The sequence below is a fragment of the Oncorhynchus nerka genome, linkage group LG16 (genome assembly GCF_034236695.1).
Source record: "Oncorhynchus nerka isolate Pitt River linkage group LG16, Oner_Uvic_2.0, whole genome shotgun sequence".
In the NCBI taxonomy this organism is placed as follows: domain Eukaryota; kingdom Metazoa; phylum Chordata; class Actinopteri; order Salmoniformes; family Salmonidae; genus Oncorhynchus; species Oncorhynchus nerka.
In genome coordinates, this window is record NC_088411.1 from 32,421,078 (window position 1) to 32,444,982 (window position 23,905).

At 44.7% G+C, this 23,905-nt stretch overlaps 1 pseudogene; it reads left to right on the plus strand.

The window, feature by feature from the left end:
- The window catches only part of LOC115121879 (inactive heparanase-2-like), a 293,833-nt pseudogene extending 271,220 nt beyond the window's left edge, over nt 1–22,613 (plus strand).
- The last annotated feature ends 1,292 nt before the right edge of the window (nt 22,614–23,905 follow it).

A 23,905-nucleotide genomic window follows, 5' to 3' on the forward strand; every position in this document is an offset into this window, starting at 1 on the left:
ACCATCCCCCTGTTCCCCCTGTTCAAGGTTATCATTTAACCCAGCCGTATGTGATGTGTAACAGGTCAGCAGCAGAGATTTCATCACCAGGCTAGACTTACTGCCCTCTGTCCCATCCATACACACACGGCTCAGTTACATCTGTTCACCTGGCTCCGCACACCACATTATCTATATGTAATAACTATGTTCTATATTTTTTATTGAATATACAATAAACACCTATAAGCGTTTATCAGTCTTCCATCTTTGCTGGTGAACATTTTCTTTGATCTTTCTCCTCAGGTCCAGGCCATTGGATGTTTCCCTGTTCTATTCCATCTCAGTTGCAGGTGTGGTGTAGAGAGCAGTAGCGTAATGATACACTCTAGGGACTCGGGATCTACTGATACAGACACACCTCACATCTGATCTGTTACCCACGGTGTGGCCTGTTGACAGATCTGCAGAGATTTTAAATAGTTGTCATCCAATGCTTTCCATCTGGCACCTCGAAGGATAGGACGCCTATTATGATCGGAGCCTTTAGCCCTGGCACTTATATCTGGATCTCAACAGTCATCCTCCTTTAACCAGTTAGCAGTTTCAGTACGCTTTTGCTATCAAGGGTATTGTATTCTTCTCGCCAGTTCGCCACTTAGCAGGTTAAGTACTCTGTTGCTACCAAGGGTATTGTATTATTCTAGCCAGTTAGCCAGTTAACCAGTTAGCCCGTTATTGGTTTCAGTACTCTTTTGCTATCAAGGGTATTGTATTCTACTAGCCAGTTAGCCAGTTCGCCAGTTAGCGGTTTCAGTACTCTTTTGCTATCAAGGGTATTGTATTCTTTAGCCAGTTAGCCAGTTAGCCCATTATCGGTTTCAATACTCTTTTGCTCTCAAGGGTATTGTATTCTTCTAGCCAGTTAGCCAGTTAGCCAGTTAGCCCATTATTGGTTTCAATACTCTTTTGCTATCAAGGGTATAGTATTCTTTAGCCAGTTAGCCAGTTAACGGTTTCAGTTCTATTTTGGCTATTGTATTCTTCTAGCCATTTAGCAGTTTCTAGCTTTCCAGACATTTAGTGGTTAGCATGGTCTGTTTCACTCTAAACCAATGCTTCAGCATCAAACAACGTAAAGGTTGTTTACTTTCCTGCTTCTAATGCCTCAGAACCTCATCTTTTTGAAATCCTGGACTGTCTTTATCCCTCTCTCCATCTCTTCATCTAATCTATCGGTATCTGACACTCCATCTCTTTCTGTCTGATACATCCCAGCCCTGAGCAATGTTTGGCATAAGGCTTTAATAGTTGAGCAGAATAAATACTCCAGGGCTGAGTGATTACACTGTCTGACACAAAGACAGACAGACGTTCTGTTTACAGACGTGACCAACCCTGATTCTAATCTGTTCTCTTTCCATGTGTCTATGTTTGCATTTTTCAAGTCACTTGAATCGGCTCTCTGTGGGTCTGCTCAGCATTTCCTTGTTGTACGATGAGGTGTAGAAACGGAGAGTGAACAAAAACCTCAAGCCGTGAGAGCTGGAGAATGAGAGAGATGGAGAGATTGCTAATCAGAGAAGGATCGCTAATCGACCGATCTGATAAAGCCCAACCCTGACCCTTAACAATGTGGTCCTCTGAAACCTATAGTGCACACACACACACCCTGAAACCTATGGTGCACACACACACACCCTGAAACCTATGGTGCACACACACACACACACACACACACACACACACACACACACACACACACACACACACACACACACACACACACACACACACACACACACACACACACACACACACACACACACACACACCACACACAACACCCTGAAACATATGGGACCACTCCAGTTGTGCTGATCTAGCCTTCACATTATGCAGTGTATTACATGTTATCATGTTTTTCTTATCTTTGGCCAATATTCCCTAAATCCTCTCCCCAGCACTCTGAACACATGCAGTGTTGTCTGTGTAATTCTAGGAGGTCAGTCCCACACGTTCACACCCTCCAATTCATCCCTAATGTGATGTGAGTAGAGACTACAGGTCTTAGGTCTTGAGCATATCAAAACATATTAGATCCATTCAATCTGGGCATATACCACAGTGTTATGAAATGTACTGTAAATATCTAGAAAAAGGGCTAAGAGGGCAATGGAAGAATAACACAAAATACACTTTTATCTGGACTTATAAACTAAACATAATAATAGGTTCAGGATTGTTATAAAGATAATATATTACAGTGAATTTATGGAATGCTTGGAACACATTTGATCCTGTTATTAAATGGTCCGACAGAGCCTTTACTCTGTTTTTAACATGTCTGTTCTCCTGTTCAGTTACTGACGTTTCTATTGTACTTAGCAGAGGAAGACACTATAGAGCACCTTACAGATCTAGATGGACATAGTGAGACAAGGGGAGTGAGAAAGCAACAAAAGGTAGTCTCTGCAGTGGGGGGGGGGGGGGGTGATGCTTAGTGTTTTGGGACTGATTCATGCGATTAGAAGAAGAACTAATATTTGTGTTTACCATTCATTTAGAATGCTTCTCTTCCTTCCAGTCATAACTACGTGAAAGGGTCCATAACGATCTATATCATCAACCTGCATCGGTCCAGGAAGAAAATCAAGCTGGCGGGAACCTTGCGTAACAAGACTGTCCATCAGTACCTGCTGCAGCCCTACGGGACAGACGGACTACACGCCAGGTCAGTAGTGCATAGCAGGGGTGTGATACACACTCACAAATACACACTCTCTCTCTCTCTCTCTCTCTCTCTCTCTCTCTCTCACTCCTTTCTCCTTACTCTCGCTCTCTTTCTCTCCTTCTCTCTCTCCTTTCTCTCCTCCTCTCTCCTTCCATTTCTATTTATTTATCTCTATATCTCTCGCTGTCTCAGGGATCATGTGTAGCTATACGGCCAATATTTAGGTGTTTCCCCCAAGAAATGTTTCTTTTGAAAAGAAGCTCATTTACTGCATTTCTATACAATACAAAACTCTTTAAAATGCTATTTGGAGAACAGCAAAAACAAGCTAAAAAGACCCCAGCCATTATCACCTTGGCTGCTGTAGCTTCATTCACCTCAGTCCATCTACAAAGAACACACAGCCTGTTAGCTATACAATTGTAATGTTATGCCCCACCACAAGTTTGTGAACCACAGAACTGACCTCTGTCTCCTCTGCTTCCTCCTGCATGCATTGCAGCCTGCCCCAGCCTCACCACTGAGTGCCACATCACTGTCTGTTTCAGTATACTCTGTGTAAAGTTATTTTGAGTATTTTTTGCTAATGCATTTAAAAAAAAACATTTTATTTAACCTTTATTTAACTAGGCAAGTCAATCTTTTGTCTGGCATCTCGCCAACACACTACCAGCAGCATCTCCAGACTAATTGCCTATTGAGCCGACTGTGAGATGGGGTAGTTCGTTTCATATCTCAGGTGCTCAGCCTGTGCCGTGAGAGTGCGGAGTTAGCTGTTCGAGAGTGTGTTGAATGTTCTGTGCATCGGCCGGACAGAACAGTTATGTCCGGTAAGACGAGGGGTGGTGGTGTGTGTCTATTTCTCAATAACAACTGGTGAGCAATGTCTTATAACAAGGAAGTCTCTAGGTATTGCTCGCTTGAGGTGGAGCACCTCATGAAAAACAATAGACAACACTTTCTACCAAAACATATTTCATCTATATTTGTTCAAAGCCATCTATTTACCACCACAAACCAATGCTGGCAGTACGACCACATTTAACGAGCTGTATAATTTTAACAAGGCTAATCTGAAAACAAGGCTCCCTAAATTTTTATCAGCATATCGAATGCACGACCCGGGCTGGCAAAATTCTGGATCATTGTTACTCTAACTTCCGTGATGCATACAAAGCCCTCCCTCGCCCTCCTTTCGGCAAATCTGACCACGACTCCATTTTGATGCTTCCAGCCTATAAACCGAAACTAAAACATGAAACGCCTGTGCTCAGGTCTGTTCAATGCTGGTCCGACCAATCTGATTCCACGCTTCAAGATTGCTTCGATCACGTGGACTGGGATACGTTCCGGATAGTATCGAACAACAACATTGAAGTATACGCTGACTCTGTGAGCGAGTTCATTAGCAAGTGCATCGGTGATGTTGTACCCATGGCGACTATTAAAACCTTCCCCAAACAGAAACCGTGGATTGATGGCAGCATTCACGCAAAACTGAAAGCCGAACCACTGCTTTTAATTAGGGCAAGGTGACCGGAAACATGACAGAATACAAACAGTGTAGCTATTCCGCCGTAAGGCAATCAAACAATCTAAGCGTCAGTATAGAGACAAAGTAGAGTCGCAATTCAATGGCTCAGACACAAGACGTATGTCGCAGGGTCTACAGTCAATCACAGACTACAAAAAGAGAACCAGTCCCGTCGCAGACCCCGATGTCTTGCTCCCAGACAAACTAAACAACTTCTTTGCTCTCTTTGAGGACAATACAGTGCCACCGATACGGCCTGTCACCAAAACCTGCGGGCTCTCTTTCACCGCAGCCAACGTGAGTAAAACATTTAACCCTCGCAAGGCTGCCGGCCCAGACGGCATCCCATAGCAGTGTCCTCAGAGCATGCACAGACCAGCTGGCTAGTGTGTTTACGGACATATTCAATCAATCCCTATCCCAGTCTGCTGTTCCCTCATGCTTCAAGAGGGCCACCATTGTTCCTGTTCCCAAGTAAGCTAAGGTAACTGAGCTAAATGACTATCGCCCCGTAGCACTCACTTCCGTCATCATGAAGTGCTTTGAGAGACTCTACTCTAATTTGCTTACTGCCCCAATAGGTCCACAGATGACACAATCACACTGCACACTGCACACTGCCCTGTCCCATCTGGACAAGAGGAATACAAATGTAAGAATGCTGTTCATCGACTACAGCTCAGCATAGTACCCTCCAAACTCACCATTAAGTTCGAGACCCTGGGTCTCGACCCCGCCCTGTGCAACTGGGTCCTGGACTTTCTGATGGGACGCCCCCAGGTGGTGAGGGTAGGAAACAACATCTCCACCCTGATGATCCTCAACACTGGGGCCCCACAAGGGTGCGTTCTGAGCCCTCTCCTGTACTCCCTGTTCACCCATGACTGCGTGGCCACGCACGCCTCGAACTCAATCATCAAGTTAGCAGACAACACAACAGTGGAATGGATTGATTACCAAAAGCGACGAGATGGTCTAGAGGGAGGAGGTGAGGGCCCTCGGAGTGTGGTGTCAGGAAAATAACCTCACACTCAACGTCAACAAAACAAAGGAGATGATCTTGGACTTCAGGAAACAGCAAAGGTAGCACCCCCTATCCACATCGACGAGACAGTAGTGGAGAAGGTGGAAAGTTTTAAGTTCCTTGGCGTACACAACACGGACAAACTGAAATGGTCCACCCACACAGATAGCATGGAGAAGAAGGCGCAACAATGTCTCTTCAACCTCAGGAGACTGATGAAATTTGTGTTGTCACCAAAAACACTCACAAACTTATGCAGATGCACAATCGAGAGCATCCTGTCGGGCTGTATCACCGCCTAGTACGGCTGCTCCGCCCACAACCGTAAGGCTCTCCAGAGGGTAGTGAGGTCTGCACAACGCATCACCGGGGGCAAACTACCTGCACTCCAGGACACCTACACCACCCGTTGTCACAGGAAGGCCAAAAAGAACATCAAGGACAGCAACCACCCGAGCCACTGCCTGTTCACCCCGCTTCTCATATATGGGGCTGTAGTGGAGCGGGTCGAGAGTTTCAAGTTCCTTGGTGTCCACATCACCAACAAACTATCATGGTCCAAACACACCAAGAAAGTCGTGAAAAGGGCATAACAACAAATTTTTCCCCTTGGGAGAATGAAAAGATTTGCCATGCGTCCCCAGATCCTCAAAACGTTCTACAGCTGCACCGTCGAGAGCATCTTGACCAGTTACATCCCTGCCTGGTATGGCAACCGTAAAGCCTACAGAGGATGGTGCGTTTGGCCCAGTAAATCATTGGGGCCAAGCTTCCTGCCATCCAGGACCTACAGTGGGGAGAACAAGTATTTGATACACTGCCGATTTGGCAGGTTTTCCTACTTACAAAGCATGTAGAGGTCTGTAATTTTTATCATAGGTATCACATTGTATGATTTTTAAGTAATTAATTTGTATTTTATTGCATGACATAAGCATTTGATCACCTACCAACTAGTACGAATTCTGGCTCTCACAGACCTGTTCGTTTTTCTTTAAGAAGCCCTCCTGTTCTCCACTGATTACCTGTATTAACTGCACCTATTTGAACTCGTTACCTGTATAAAAGACACCTGTCCACACACTCAATCAAACAGACTCCAACCTCTCCACAATGGCCAAGACCAGAGAGCTGTGTAAGGACATCAGGGGTAAAATTGTAGACCTGCACAAGGCTGGGATGGGCTACAGGACAATAGGCAAGCAGCTTGGTGAGGAGGCAACAACTGTTGGCGCAATTATTAGAAAATGGAAGAAGTTCTAGATGATGGTCAATCACCCTCGGTCTGGGGCTCCATGCAAGATCTCACCACGTCAGCCCAGAACTCCACGGCAGGACCTGGTCAATGACCTGAAGAGAGCTGGGACCACAGTCTCAAAGAAAACCATTAGTAACACACTACGCCGTCATGGATTAAAATCCTGCAGCGCACGCAAGGTCCCCCTGCTCAAGCCAGGGCATGTCCAGGCCCGTCTGAGGTTTGCCAATGACCATCTGGATGATCCAGAGGAGGAATGGGAGAAGGTCATGTGGTCTGATGAGACAAAAATAGAGCTTTTTGGTCTAAACTCCACTCACGGGTTTGGAGGAATAAGAAGGATGAGTACAACCCCAAGAACACCATCCCAACCGTGAAGCATGGAGGTGGAAACATCATTCTTTGGGGATGCTTTTCTGCAAAAGGGGACTGGACGACTGCACCGTATTGAGGGGAGATCTTATCGCGAGATCTTGGCCAACAACCTCCTTCCCTCAGTAAGAGCATTAAAGATGGGTTGCGGCTGGGTCTTCCAGCATGACAACGACCTGAAACACACAGCCAGGGCAACTAAGGAGTGGCTCCATAAGAAGCATCTCAAGGTCCTGGAGTGGCCTAGACAGTCTCCAGACCTGAACCCAATAGAACATCTTTGGAGGGAGCTGAAAGTCCATATTGCCCAGCGACAGCCCCAAAACCGGAAGGATCTGGAGATGGTCTGTATGGAGGAGTGGGCCAAAATCCCTGCTGCAGTGTGTGCAAACCTGGTCAAGAACTACAGAAAACGTATGATCTCTGTAATTGCAAACAAAGGTTTCTGTACCAAATATTAAGTTCTGCTTTTCTGATGTATCAAATACTTATGTCATGCAATAAAATGCAAATTAATTACTTTAAAATCATACAATGTGATTTTATGGAATTTTGTTTTAGATTCCGTCTCTCACAGTTGAAGTGTACCTATAATAAAAATGGCAGACCTCTACATGCTTTGTAAGTAGGAAAACCTGCAAAATCGGCATTGTATCAAATACTTGTTCTCCCCACTGTATATACTAGGCGGTGTCAGAGGAAGACCCAAAGAATTGTCAGACTCCAGTCACCCAAGTCTGCTTCTCTCTGCTACCGCACGCCAATCATTATCAGAGCACCAAGCCTAGGTCCAAATGGCTCCTTAACAGCTTCTACCCCAAGTCATAAGACTGTTGAACAATTAATCAAATGGCCACTGGACTATTTACATTGTCCCCCATTGGTTTTGTATACTGCTGCTACTCGCTTTTCATTATCTATGCATTGTCAATTTACCCCTACCTACATGTACATATTACCTTGACTAACATGTACCCCTGTACATTGACTCAGTAACGGTACCCCCTGTATATAGCGTCATTTTTGTTATTTTATTGTGTTACTTATTTTATGTTTTTTTTTTTACATTCGTTTATCTATTAAATATAACTATATTTCTTGAACTGCATTGTTGGTTAAGGGCTTGTAAGTAAGCATTTCAAGGTAAGGTCTGCACTTGATTGTGACAAATACAATTAGATTTGATTTGGTTTAAAAAATATAGATGTTCTGAGCTTTGATCAAAGCTGGGAGCAATATTTAGATGTTGACCCGTCATTCATATTTTGTGCAATAGGCCCCATACTGTATATATTTTTATTTGTGCAATAGGCACCATACTGTATATATTTTTATTTGTACAATAGGCCCCATACTGTATATATTTTTATTTGTGCAATAGGCCCCATACTGTATATATTTTTATTTGTGCAATAGGCCCCATACTGTATATCTGTATATATTTTTATTTGTGCAATAGGCCCCATACTGTATATATTTTTATTTGTGCAATAGGCCCCATACTGTATATATTTTTATTTGTAAAATAGGCCCCATACTGTATATATTTTTATTTGTGCAATAGGCCCCATACTGTATATATTTTTATTTGTGCAATAGGCACCATACTGTATATATTTTTATTTGTACAATAGGCCCCATACTGTATATATTTTTATTTGTACAATAGGCCCCATACTGTATATATTTTTATTTGTACAATAGGCCCCATACTGTATATATTTTTATTTGTACAATAGGCCCCATACTGTATATATTTTTATTTGTGCAATAGGCACCATACTGTATATATTTTTATTTGTACAATAGGCCCCATACTGTATATATTTTTATTTGTACAATAGGCCCCATACTGTATATATTTTTATTTGTACAATAGTCCCCATACTGTATATATTTTTATTTGTACAATAGGCCCCATACTGTATATATTTTTATTTGTGCAATAGGCCCCATACTGTATATATTTTTATTTGTACAATAGGCCCATACTGTATATATTTTTCTTTGTGCAATAGGCCCCATACTGTATATATTGTTATTTGTGCAATAGGCCCCATACTGTATATATTTTTATTTGTGCAATAGGCCCCATACTGTATATATTTTCTTTGTACAATAGGCCCCATACTGTATATATTTTTCTTTGTGCAATAGGCCCCATACTGTATATATTTTTATTTGTGCAATAGGCACCATACTGTATATATTTTTATTTATACAATAGGCCCCATACTGTATATATTTTTATTTATACAATAGGCACCATACTGTATATATTGTTATTTGTGCAATAGGCCCCATACTGTATATATTTTTATTTGTGCAATAGGCACCATACTGTATATATTTTTATTTGTGCAATAGGCCCCATACTGTATATATTTTTCTTTGTACAATAGGCCCCATACTGTATATATTTTTCTTTGTGCAATAGGCCCCATACTGTATATATTTTTCTTTGTACAATAGGCCCCATACTGTATATATTTTTCTTTGTGCAATAGGCCCCATACTGTCTATATTTTTACTTGTACAATAGGCCCCATACTGTATATATTTTTACTTGTACAATAGGCCCCATACTGTATATATTTTTACTTGTGCAATAGGCCCTATACGGTATATATTTTTATTATAAACTTTTTATTCAAATTAGAAAACATTATCGAGGACCAGACCTCGGCGTCTTAATATGTAGTTGCACACACACACATGCACGCACGCATACACACCGTGACCCACTGACCTGGCAATTCCAACATACAGGAGAGAGCCAGAGAGACCTAGGTTACCATAACACAGCTGTCCCTCTAGCTAACCTCTCTGTGGGAAACAGGGTGGGGGGGGGGTTCTCCTTTAATAGGGAAGATTGGAAGATAGGATTTGTGCATCTCTACTGAAGCATTTTTGGTTCCACTGTAAATAAACCACATCTTTAAAGGCTCAAGCCTTCATAAACCCTTTATAAGGTCTTCATACTATAGATACTTAGTGCTGGAATGAAGCAAAAACGTGCATAACCCTGCAGCCCTCCAGGACCATAGTTGTCTAGATACTACACTACACAGCAAGGTTGCCCATATAATTATTATTATAAACATTTTAGAACTGTCATTGTTGGACATAAAAGACGATAAAAACATAGTCAGCTACAAGTGATTTTCATTTTGGAAAACTGTTCCCAAGTATTCCCACGCATAATAGATTGTATACAAATGTAAGCAAGATTTGAAATGAATGTGTTTTAGTCAAATATGATATCTGTTTGGGTGACTTGCAGTCAATTTGCAGTCTACAAATGATTTGTAATTATGTCTCTGCCCCCCGACCCTCCGCTCAAGAAACAAATCGTCCCGCTGCTGAATCTAGTTGATGATCCCTGCTCTACAGTATACTGGATGGTAAGAAGACTTGAGGGTCTTTTTAGCCAGGTTATAAAGATTCATATTTGATTATTTCAAAGAAAAATATTAAAAGGTCTCAAAAGGTAGAATTTTTCTCCAAATGGTGGGATTTTTGACAGGCTATAGTATTTCTACAGAGGGAATATGCTATGATGTTTACCGTTGGATGTATTTATAGTAGGAGCAAATGTTCATGAGAGGGAAGCAGTCAGTCATGACATACACACACACACACACAGCAAAGAGATATCAAACATCAAACATCCAAACGTCCATGGTTGAGAATTGGCAATAGAATCCGATTAGCACAATAAGTTTGTCCTTGTTTATTGAAATTGAAAAGTGAACTGTGTGGGCCGTGATAATAAACATATGCTGGTACCAAAGGACTTACTAGAGGGGATGGTTCTGGTCTGGATCTGGTTCTGGTCTGATCTGGTCTGCACCCCCAGAGCCCTCTGGGAAGATTAGCTGTTCTACCAGTACCAGTAGCCCTGCACAGCCCTACACTCCATCCACCCCATTCCCCTGTCTTCTACCTCACTGTTACCATTCCATACCAGTAGCCCTGCACAGCCCTACACTCCATCCACCCCATTCCCCTGTCTTCTACCTCACTGTTACCATTCCATACCAGTAGCCCTGCACAGCCCTACACTCCATCCACCCCGTTCCTCTATCTTCTACCTCACTGTTACCATTCCATACCAGTAGCCCTGCTGCCCTCCCTCCATTCACCCATTTTCTCTTGCTCCTTTCTCTCTCTCCATTCCTGACATCTCTACACATCCATCCTTCTTTTATTCTCTCCTCTCCTTGTCTCCCCCTGTTTTCCAGGCAGTAAAACCCCAGTCCTTTTCACTAACTCTGCTGCAATCGTTTCCCCACATTGCTCTCTCCTTCCCCCTCCTCTCTGCCTGTCTGTCTGGCAGTAATCCATCCCTCTCTTGACCTCTCCAGCCTAAACTCAGCCTGTTATTCAGACACAAGGCTGATCCTGCAATAACGGCCTAATGAGTGTGTGTGTGTGTGCACGTTCACATGGGTGTACGGACCTGTGTGTGTGTGCACGTTCACATGGGTGTACGGACCTGTGTGTGTGCATGTGTTTCTGTGTGCATTGTAATAACAGGTTAATGATGAGGATGTGTTAGTGGTGTTACAAGGGATTATAGTGGTTGTTAATATAACCGTGAGCAACGGAGGAGAACGCCGGCTCTGTTCTAGACTCCAACTGGTGGTCTTACTGCTTTCACTCAGCATAGGTAGAGCACTGGGGACTTTTATTATTGTTTGAGCAACTCCAGATGTCTATAAATGTGACTACAATGCAACAGCCAGCCCTGTACATGTATACGCAGGTCTGGCCACAGGAAATGGATCTTAGTTTGTTTAATGGCTTTGCATTCTCTAGATTTAACATGTTGGTCATTTAGCAGACACTCTCAGTCTCAATAAATCTGGTCAATCAGCAAATGAGGTGCTCTCTAATTCTTCTTTCCACTTTGGAGCCTATGGTCTCAATCAGGTCATTATCATAGTATAATTCCATTCTCCTTTCTTATTTTGTATTACTTTATTTAGACAGTATGAAACAGGAAAGGTGGCCACAGGGTTGAAACCCCTGACGTATCGGGGTCTGGTGTGTGCTCATTGCCAGGAGTGATACCACTCAACTATATATGTGTATGAACAATTAAATGTTAGGTAAGGTTATACTAACTCCCGGGGCTAATCAAGAAGTGTAATGGAATATCATACTGTTCCTGGTAGGACTGTATCCACAGGGTTTAATGCATCCTGGTAAATATAGCTGTTTCGCAAAACAACTCACATTTTTTATGGAATATGGAAGAATTGTTGTCAAGGTATATTGCAGTGAATTCCCAGGGGAGCCCGAACTGGACTTGAATAAGGGTCTCTGTGATTGTTACTATAGTCCAGGGGTCTTCAACCTTTATTGCCCAGGGACCCCCTCCCAGGCAAACCGGCGAACTCCATCATGTTATGTCTTGTCTTATTATCATGTGAATGGTAATGGCAAGGAGAAGTAATCAACATTTTTAAATTGACAGATTTGGTAGATAGTTTTTCATTATTTTGTCCTTCCCACATTATAATTGGAAGAAGAAGTGTGAACTCTAATGTAGCCTATTAGCTAGAAAAGGTAACTCCAAACACATTTTTGCTAAGCACCGAGCAGTTAAACAAAGGTTAACCATGTGTATGCAAAAATTTATGTCCATGTCAAGAAAGCTTACCAGCAGCCTGTAGCACATGCCGCACTGATAGCCTATTCGAGGATGGTTACACTTGGTCTGCGGTGGTGAGGCCGGTTGGACTTACTGCCAAATTCTTTATAATGAAGTTGGAGGCGGCTTATGGTAGATAAATGAACATTAAATTCTCTGGCAACAGCTCTGGTGAACATTCCTGCAGTCAGTTGCCAATTGCACGCCCCCTCCAAACGTAAGACATCTGTGGCATTGTGTTGTGTGACAAAACTGCACATTTTAGAGTGGCCTTTTATTGTCCCAAGCACAAGGTGCACCTGTGTAATGATCATACAGTTGAATCACCTTTTTGATATGCCACACCTGTCAGGTGTATGGATTATATTGGCAAAAGAGAAGTGTTCACTAACAGGGATGTAAACCAATTTGTGCACAACATTTGAGAGAAATAAGCTTTTTGTGCGTATGGAACATTTCTGGGATCTTTTATTTCAGCTCATTAAACATGGGACCAACACTTTACATGTTGTGCTTATTTTTTATTCTGTATACATTTCTGCGGACCCTCTGCAACCATCCGTTGAATACCATGCTGTAATCTAACAGTGTTGGAGTGAAAGTTAGGTGAAACTTGTTGACTTGAAGGGTCACACACACACACACACACACACACACACACACACACACACACACACACACACACACACACAGAGAGAGAGAGAGATACATCTGTAGCCAGGAGCTGCTGAAGGAACAGCATATGGAAGTGTAATTTCATTTACATTATATAAAAAGGATATTTAGACTTTTCCCCTATTTTCTTTCTTTCTGTCTCCTTCTACTCCCCCTTCCTGTCTCTCTCTTGCTCTCTGTTTTTCTCTCTTCATCTCTGTTTCTCTCTCATTCCACTTCCCTGCTCCCCAGTGCTTTGAACTGGCTAACATAAATCGTCTGAGAGGCGTTAGTGAAGATCAACATTGGGGTTCTGAAGCCTGCTGTTTTACACACATTAGCACCCCAAGCTGAGACAGAGAGAGAGTTCACCCTACAGCTCCTTGTATTTTCAAAAGAAAGCCAAGTTGGAGGTGTGGGTTGATAGTTAGGTGTTGCCCGAACCATATATACAGTACAAGTCAAAAGTTTGGACACACCTACACATTCAATAATTTTTCTTTATGTTTACTATATTCTACTTTGTAGAATAATAGTGAAGACATCAAAACTATTAAATAACACGTATGGAAACATGTAGTAACCAAAAAAGTGTTAAACAAATCATTCAACCAGCTTCGTGAGGAATGATTTTCCCACAGTCTTGAAGGAGTTCACACATACAGTTAAAGTCGGAAGTTTACATACACCTTAGCCAAATACATTTAAACTCAGTATTTCACAATTCCTGACATTTAATCCTAGTAAAAATTCCCTGTTTTAGGTCAGTTAGGATCAGCACTTTATTTTAAGAATATGAAATGTCAGAATTATAGTAGAGAGAATGATTTATTTCAGCTTTTATTTATTTCATCATATTCCTAGTGGGTCAGAAGTTTACATACACTCAATTAGTATTTGGTAGCATTGCCTTTAAATTGTTTAACTTGGGTCAAACAAATCAAATCAAATTTATTTATATAGCCCTTCGTACATCAACTGATATCTCAAAGTGCTGTACAGAAACCCAGCCTAAAACCCCAAACAGCAAGCAATGCAGGTGTAGAAGCACCGTGGCTAGGAAAAACTCCCTAGAAAGGCCAAAACCTAGGAAGAAACCTAGAGAGGAACCAGGCTATGAGGGGTGGCCAGTCCTCTTCTGGCTGTGCCGGGTGGAGATTATTTATTTATTTTTCCATTATTTTACCAGGTAAGTTGACTGAGAACAAGTTCTCATTTGCAGCAACGACCTGGGGAATAGTTACAGGGGAGAGGAGGGGGATGAATGAGCCAATTGTAAACTGGGGATTATTAGGTGACCGTGATGGTTTGAGGGCCAGATTGTGAATTTAGCCAGGACACCGGGGTTAACACCCCTACTCTTACAATAAGTGCCATGGGATCTTTAATGACCTCAGAGAGTCAGGACACCCGTTTAACGTCCCATCCGAAAGACGGCACCCTACACAGGGCAGTGTCATTGGGATATTTTGTTAGACCAGAGGAAAGAGTGCCTCCTACTGGCCCTCCAACACCACTTCCAGCAGCATCTGGTCTCCCATCCAGGAACTGACCAGAAGCAAGCCAGCAGTGGTATGCAGGGTGGTATGCTGCTGGCATTATAACAGAACATGGCCAAGATGTTCAAATGTTCATAAATGACCAGCATGGTCAAATAATAATACTCACAGGCAGAACAGTTGAAACTGGAGCAGCAGCACGGCCAGGGGACAGCAAGGAGTCATCATGCCAGGTAGTCCTGAGGCATGGTCCTAGGGCTCAGGTCCTCAGAGAGAGAGAAAGAAAGAGAGAAAGAGAGAATTAGAGAGAGCATACTTAAATTCACACAGGACACCGGATAAGACAGGAGAAGTACTCCAGATATAACAAACTGACCCTAGCCCCCCCGACACATAAACTACTGCAGCATAAATACTGGAGGCTGAGACAGGAGGGGTCAGGAGACACTGTGACCCCATCCGATGATACCCCCGGACAGGGCCAAACAGGAAGGATATAACCCCACCCACTTTGCCAAAGCACAGCACCCACACCACTATAGGGATATCTTCAACCGCCAACTTACCATCCTGAGACAAGGCAGAGTATAGCCCACAAAGATCTCCGCCACAGCACAACCCAAGGGGGGGCGCCAACCCAGACAGGAAGATCACATCAGTGACTCAACCCACTCAAGTGACGCACCCCTCCTAGGGACGACATGAAAGAGCACCAGTAAGCCAGTGACTCGGCCCCTGTAGTAGGGTTAGATGCAGAGAATCCCAGTGGAAAGAGGGGAACCGGCCAGGCAGAGACAGCAAGCGTGCTTCGCGTAGCCTTCCACAAGCGTCCCACAATAAGTTGGGTGAATTTTGGCCCGTTCCTCCTGACAGAGCTGGTGTAACTGAGTCAGGTTTGTAGGCCTCCGTGCTCGCACACGCCTTTTCAGTTCTGCCAACAAATTGTCTATGGGATTCAGGTCAGGGCTTTGTGATGGCCTCTCCAATACCTTGACTTTGTTGTCCATATGCCATTGTGACACAACTTTGGAAGTATGCTTGGAGTCATTGTCCATTTGGAAGACACATTTGCAACCAAGCTTTAACTTCCTGACTGATGTCTGGAGATGTTGCTTCAATATTTCCACATACGTTTCTGTCCTCATGATGCCATCTATTTTGAGAAGGCCCTCCTGCAGCAAAGCACCCCCACAACATGATGCTGCCACCGCCGTGCTTCACGGTTGGGAAGGTGCTCTTCGGCTTGCAAGCCTCCTCCTTTTTCCTCCAAGCACAACAATGGTCATTATGGCCAAACAGTTATATTATTGTTTCATCAGACCAGAGGACATTTCTCCAAAAAGTATGATCTTTGTCCCCATGTGCAGTTGCAAACCATAGTCTAACTTTTTTATGGAGGTTTTGGAGCAGTGGCTTCTTCCTTGCTGAGCGGCCTTTCAGGTTATGTCGATATCGGACTCGTTTTACTGTGGATATACGTTGATACTTTTGAACCTGTTTCCTCCAGCATCTTCACAATTTCCATGGCTGTTGTTCTGTGATTGATTTGTATGTAAACTTCTGACCTACTGGAATTATGATACAGTGAATTACAAGTGAAATAATAATATTGTTGAAAAAAGTACTTGTGTCATGCACAAAGTAGATGTCCTAACCGACTTGCCAAAACTATAGTTTGTTCACAAGAAAATTGTGAGTGGTTGAAAAACGAGTTATACTGACTCCAACCTCAGTGTATGTAAACTTCCGAATTCAACTGTATGCTGAGCACTTGTTTGCTGCTTTTTCTTCACTCAGCGACACCACTCATCCCAAACCATCTCAATTAGGTTGAGGATTAGGGGATTGGGGAGGCCAGGTCATCTGATGCAGCACTCCATCACTCTCCTTCTGGGTCAAATAACCCTTACACAGCTTGGAGGTGTGTTTTGGGTCATTGTCCTTGTTGAAAGACAAATGATCGTCCCGCTAAGCGCAAACCAGATGGACGCATACCAGGCAATGATGCAACCAGTCAGGATGCTCTCGATGGTGCAGCTGTAGAAACTTTTGAGGATCTGAGGACCCATGCCAAGTCTTTTCAGTCTCCTGAAAGGGAGTAGGTTTTGTTGTGCCCTCTTCATGACTGTCTTGGTGTGCTTGAACCATGTTAGTTTGTTGGTGATGTGGACACCAAGGAACTTGAAGCTCTCAACCTGCTCCACTGCAGCCCCGCCGATGAGAATGGGGCGTGCTCGGTCCTCTTTTTCCTGTAGTCACAATCATCTCCTTTGTCTTGATCACGTTGAGGGAGAGGTTGTTATCCTGGCATCACACTGCCAGGTCTCGGACCTCCTCCCTATAGGCTGTCTCGTCATTGTCGGTGATCAGGCCTACCACTGTTGTGTCATCGGCAAACTTAATGATGGTGTTGGAGTCGTGCCTGGCCGTGCAGTCATGAGTGAACAGGGAATACAGGAGGGGACTGACCTCGCTCCCCTGAGGTGCCCGTGTTGAGGATCAGCGTGGCGGATGTGTTGTTATCTACCCTTACCACCTGGGGGCGGCCCGTCAGGAAGTCCAGGATCCAGTTGCAGAGGGAGGAGTTTAGTCCCAGGGTCCTTAGCTTATTGATGAGCTTTGAGGGCACTATGGTGTTGAACCCTGAGCTGTAGTCAATGAATATCATTCTCACATAGGTATTCCTTTTGTCCATTTGGGAAAAGGGCAGTGTGGAGTGCAGTAGAGATTGCATCATCTGTGGATCTGTTGGGCGGTTGCAGTTTGGAGTGGGTCTAGGGCTTCTCGGATAATGGTGTTGATGTGAGCCATGACCAGCCTTTCATATCACTTCATGGCTACAAACGTGAGTGCTACGAGTTGGTAGTCATTTAGGCAGGTTACCTTAGTGTTTTTGGGCACAGACACTATGGTGGTCGGCTTAAAACATGTTCTTATTACAGACGCGGACAGGGAGAGGATGAAAATGTCAGCGAAGACACTTGCCAGTTGGTTAGCGCATGCTCGCAGTACACGTCTTGGTAATCTGTCTGGCCCTGCATCCTTGTGAATGTTAACCTGTTTAAAGTTCTTACTCACATCGACTGCGAAGAGCGTGATCACACTGTCGTCCAGAATAGCTGGTGCTCTCTTGCATGTTTCAGTGTTATTTGCCTCGAAGCGAGCACATAAGTCATTTAGCTCATCTGGAGGCTCGTGTCACTGGGCAGCTCTTGGCTGCGCTTCCCTTTGTAGTGTGTAATGGTTTGCAAGCCTTGCCACATCTGACGACGTCAGAGCCGGTGTAATGCGATTTGATCTTAGTCCTGTATTGATGCTTTGCCTGTTTGATGGTCCCTTGGAGGGCATAGTGGGATTTCTTCTAAGCTTCCGGGTTAGAGTCCCGCTCCTTGAAAGCGGAAGCTTTAGACTTTAGCTCAGTGCGGATGTTGGATAAAATCCATTGCTTCTTGATGGGGTATGTATAAATGGTCACTGTGGGGATGACGTCATCGATGCACTTATTGATGAAGCCAATGACTGATGTGGTGTACTCCTCAATGCCATCGGAAAATCCGTAACATATTCCCGTCTGTGCAGGCAAAACAGTCCTCGAGCTTAGCATCTTAGCCCCTTGTCTTACCATGGAGAATAAGAACACCTCCTCCCAGCTGCCCACTGCACTGAAGATAGGAAACACTGTCACCACCGATAAATCCACTATAATTGCGAATTTCAATAAGCATTTTTCTACGACTAGCCATGCTTTCCACCTGGCTACCCCTACCCTGTCAACAGCACTGTACCCGCCACAGCAACTCGCCCAAGCCTTCCCCCATTCCTCCTTCTCCCAAATCCAGTCAGCTGATGTTCTGAAAGAACTGCAAAATCTGGACCCCTACAAATCAGCCGGGCTAGACAATCTGGAACCTTTCTTTCTAAAATTATCTGCGAAATTGTTGCCACCCATATTACTAGCCTGTTCAACCTCTCTTTTGTGTCGTCTGAGATTCCCAAAGATTGGAGATCAGCTGCGGTCACCCCACTCTTCATAGGGGGAGACACTCTACAGACCTATATCTATCCTACCCTGCCTTTCTAAGGTCTTCGAAAGCCAAGTCAACAAACAGATTACTGACCATTTCGAATCCCACCATACCTTCTCCGCTATGTAATCTGGTTTCAGAGCTGGTCATGGGTGTACCTCAGCCACGCTCAACGTCCTAAACGATATCTTAACCGCCATCGATAAGAAACAATACTGTGCAGCCGTATTCATTGACCTGGCCAAGGCTTTCGACTTTGTCAATCACCACATCCTCATCGGCAGACTCGATATCCTTGGTTTCTCAAATGATTGCCTCGCCTGGTTCACCAACTACTTCTATAATAGATTTCAGTGTGTCAAATCGGAGGGCCTGTTGTCCGGGCCTCTGGCAGTCTCTATGGGGTGCCACAGGGTTCAATTCTTGGACCGACTCTCTTCTCTGTATACATCAATGATGTCGCTCTTGCTGCTGGTGAGTCTCTGATCCACCTCTACGCAGACGACACCATTCTGTATATTTCTGGCCCGTCTTTGGACACTGTGTTAACAACCCTCCAGGCGAGCTTCAATGCCATACAACTCTCCTTCCGTGGCCTCCAATTGCTCTTGAATACAAGTAAAACTAAATGCATGCTTTTCAACCGATCGCTGCCTGCACCTGCCCGCCCGTCCAGCATCACGGTTCTGACTTAGAATATGTGGACAACTACAAATACCTAGATGTCTGGTTAGACTGTAAACTCTCCTTCCAGACTCACATCAAACATCTCCAATCCAAAGTTAAATCTAGAATTGGCTTCCTATTTCGCAACAAAGCATCCTTCACTCATGCTGCCAAACATACCCTTGTAAAACTGACCATCCTACCAATCCTTGACTTCGGCGATGTCATTTGCAAAATAGCCTCCAATACCCTACTCAATAAATTGGATGCAGTCTATCACAGTGCAATCCATTTGGTCACCAAAGCCCCATATACTACCCACCACTGCGACCTGTACGCTCTTGTTGGCTGGCCCTCGCTTCATACTCATCGCCAAACCCACTGGCTCCGGGTCATCTACAAGACCCTGCTAGGTAAAGTCCCCCCTTATCTCAGCTAGCTGGTCACCATAGCAGCACACGCCTGTAGCAAGCGCTCCAGCAGGTGTATCTCTCTGGTCACCCCCAAAACCAATTCTTCCTTTTGCCACCTCTCCTTCCAGTTCTCTGCTGCCAATGACTGTAACGATCTACAAAAATCTCTGAAACTGGAAACACTTATCTCCCTCACTAGCTTTAAGCACCAGCTGTCAGAGCATCTCACAGATTACTGCACCTGTACATAGCCCATCTATAATTTAGCCCAAACAACTACCTCTTTCCCTACTGTATTTATTTATTTTGCTCATTTGCACCCCATTATTTCTCTCTACTTTGCACATTCTTCCACTGCAAATCAACCATTCCAGTGTTTTACTTGCTATATTGTATTTACTTCGCCACCATGGCCTTTTTTTTGCCTTTACCTCCCTTATTTCACCTTACTTGCGCACATTGTATATAGACTTATTTTTCTACTGTATGTCTGTATGACTGTACGTTTGTTTTACTCCACGTGTAACTCTGTGTTGTTGTTTGTGTCGAACTGCTTTGCTTTATCTTGGCCAGGTCGCAATTGTAAATGAGAACTTGTTCTTAACTTGCCTACCTGGTTAAATAAAGGTGAAATATATATATATTTTCCCAGACGCCGATGTTCTATACCGCCAGTACATCGAATAACCAGCTGTATGTTGATAGTGTCGTCGTTCAGCCACGACTCCGTGAAGCATAAGATATTACAGTTTTGAATGTAATTTTCCGCGTAGGTCATCGATTTTATTCTCCAAAGATTGCACGTTTGCTGGCAGAATGGAGTGAAGTGGGGGTTTATTCAATGGCCTACAAATTCTCAGAAGGCAGCCCGCTGGCCCCTTTTTCTCCGCCTCCTCTTCACGCAAATCATGGGGACCTGGGCTTGTTCCCGAGATAGTAGTATATCATTCGCTCGGGCTCGTCAGATTCGATAAAGGAAAACAAGGATTCTGGCAGTCCGTGGTGAGTAATCGCAGTCCTGATGACCAGAAATTATTTTCGGTCATAAGAGACGTCAATATTATGTACAAAATAAGTTAAAAAACAAGTTACAAACAACGCAAGTAAACGAACAAACAAACAGAATCGGTTGGAGACACGTAAAACATCAGCCTTCTTCTTCTCACACCTGTTAATTGACATGCATTCCAGGCGACTACCTCATGAAGCTGGTTGAGAGAATGTCAAGAGTGTGCAAAGCTGTCATCAAGTCAAAGGGTGGCTACTTTGAAGAAATAATTTGAACACTTTTGGCTACAACATGATTCCATATGTGTATCTCGTAGTTTTTTGGCTACAACATGATTCCATATGTGTTATCTCATAGTTTTGATGTTTTCACTACTATTCTACAATGTTGAAAATAGTACAAATAAAGAAAAACCCTTTGTCAGGCGTGTGCGTACTCGTGGTGAAGTCAGGTGCAGGAGAGCAGAGAATTGTGAACAGGAGCACACTTTATTACTGCAGGGGAAAGATTACAGACGGACGCAGCTGCGTTAAAAACCTCCAGCCAACAAGGCAAAGTGTATAGCGGGCACAAACAGTCACACAACATGAATGTTTAACAATTCATACAGGCTTCGTGAAATAACACGGAAAATAACAAACACATAGCCTAGTGCGTACAACACATAACACACAAACAATTTCACACAGAGACATGAGGGGGAACAGAGGAATAAATACATGTAGTGTAATTGGGGAATGTAAACCAGGTGTGAATGGAACAAGACAAAACAAATGGATAATCGAAGAATGGAGCGGCGATGGCTAGAAAGCCGGTGACGTCAACCGCCGAACGCCGCCAGAGGAGGAGAATACACCCTTGAATGAATAGGTGTGTCCAAGTATTTGACTGGTCCTGTATATATGTCTCTGAGTCTTGCTTTTTCCCCTGAGAAATTGTTACAAATTGCCCTTTAATTTTTATAACCGTGTTAATCATTTGCTATTTCGCTGCGTTTAACGCTGGCATGGACGTTGAAACATTGCATTGGATTCATTAGCGTTCACGTTCAGTTATCTAGTGTACTGCTGACTTTCTACAGGCCTCCACTCACAGACGACGGGACAGGAAAATGTCTATTGGAATCTGTCAGTCTCATAAAAATACAGAAGAATTTTGTTGTGTTATTTCGTAGGGCTATTTATTTTAGGATATCCAGTGTAATCCCCACTTCCAAAGGGTTGAAACTTCTCAGTGCACTCTGAGGCAGACTTTAATGAGTTGGTGATCAGTTCCTTGTCAGTTAGTTGTATTAGACTGGAATCCACCCATGATAGTGCAGATCAATTCAGCATTTGCCTGGAATTGAGAGAAAATAAACCACAACCTAGCCACTCTTCCATCTAGTTAAGAGGGGATCACATCTGTCACAAAACCGCCCCGTCAGGACGGTGCCATTATGTAACTTTACCTCCCCTAGTGTTCAGATGACTGGACATGCAGCCTCAGAAGGACTGCTGCTCCACCACTCCAGCTTTTCTCCCACACTTCCCTCTCTCACCCTCTCTCAATTATCCTTCTCCTCTCTTTTATCTTTCATTCCACTCTCTTCATCTCTCCAACTCCACTCTCTCCTGTCTCCCCCAGGTCAGTCCAGTTGAACGGAGAAAAGTTGTTGATGGTGGACAGCGAGACGTTCGGAATTGAAGCCTCAGACGCTGCGGGCAGGGAGGACGATAGCCATGCCCCCTATGACCATCGGCTTCTATGTCATCAAGAACATCAACGCTTATGCCTGCCGCAGATAATCCTCAGCATACTCCTCCTCACCCTTTACCCCTTACCCTTCAGCTCCACACCCCTACCCCTCACCCTCACCCTTCACCCCCATACTTCTCACCACTCACCCTTCAGCCCTCACCCCAACTCCTTACCACTCACCCCTCACCCCCACACTCCTTACCACTCACCCTTCAGCCCTCACCCCAACTCCTTACCACTCACCCCTCACCCCACACTCCTTACCACTCACCCTTCAGCCCTCACCCCAACTCCTTACCACTCACCCCTCACCCCCCACACTCCTTACCACTCAACCTTCAGCCCTCACCCCCACACTCCTCACCCTTCAGCCCTCACCCCAACTCCTTACCACTCACCCCTCACCCCCACACTCCTCACCACTCACCCCCACACTCCTTACCACTCACCCTTCAGCCCTCACCCCAACTCCTTACCACTCACCCCTCACCCCCACACTCCTCACCCCCTCACCCTTCACCCCCATACTCCTCACCACTCACACTTCAGCCCCTCACCCTTCACCCCCATACTCCTTACCACTCACCCCTCACCCCACAGCCTTCAGCCCTCACCCCAGCCCTCACCCCAACTCCTCACCACTCACCTTCCCCTCACCCCCAACTCCTTACCACTCAACCTTCAGCCCTCACCCCACCTCCTCACCCTTCAGCCCTCACCCCAACTCCTTACCACTCACCCCTCACCCCCACACTCCTCACCACTCAACCCCCACACTCCTCACCCTCACCCTTCAGCCCTCACCCCAACTCCTTACCACCCTCACCCCTCAGTCACCCACACTCCTCACCACTCACCCTTCAGCCCTCACCCCAACTCCTTACCACTCACCCTCACCCCCACACTCCTCACCACTCACCCTTCAGCCCTCACCCCAACTCCTCACCCTCACCCTTCAGCCCTCACCCCAACTCCTCACCCTTCACCCCTCACCCCACTCCTTACCCTCACCCTTCACCCCTTAGCCCCCACACTCCCCACTCCTCACCCCTCACCCCCACTCCTCACCCTCAACCTTCAGCCCTCACCCCCACACTCCCTCACCCCTCACCCTTCAGCCCTCACCCCAACTCCTTCACCACTCACCCCACACCCCCACTCACCTCACCCCCACACCCCTTACCACTCACGCTTCAGCCCTGACCCCAACCCTTACCACTCACCCCTCACCCCAACACTCCTCACCACTCAACCTTCAGCCCTCACCCCAACTCCTTACCACTCACCCCTCACCCCACACTCCTCACCCTCACCCTTCAGCCCCCACCCCAACTCCTTA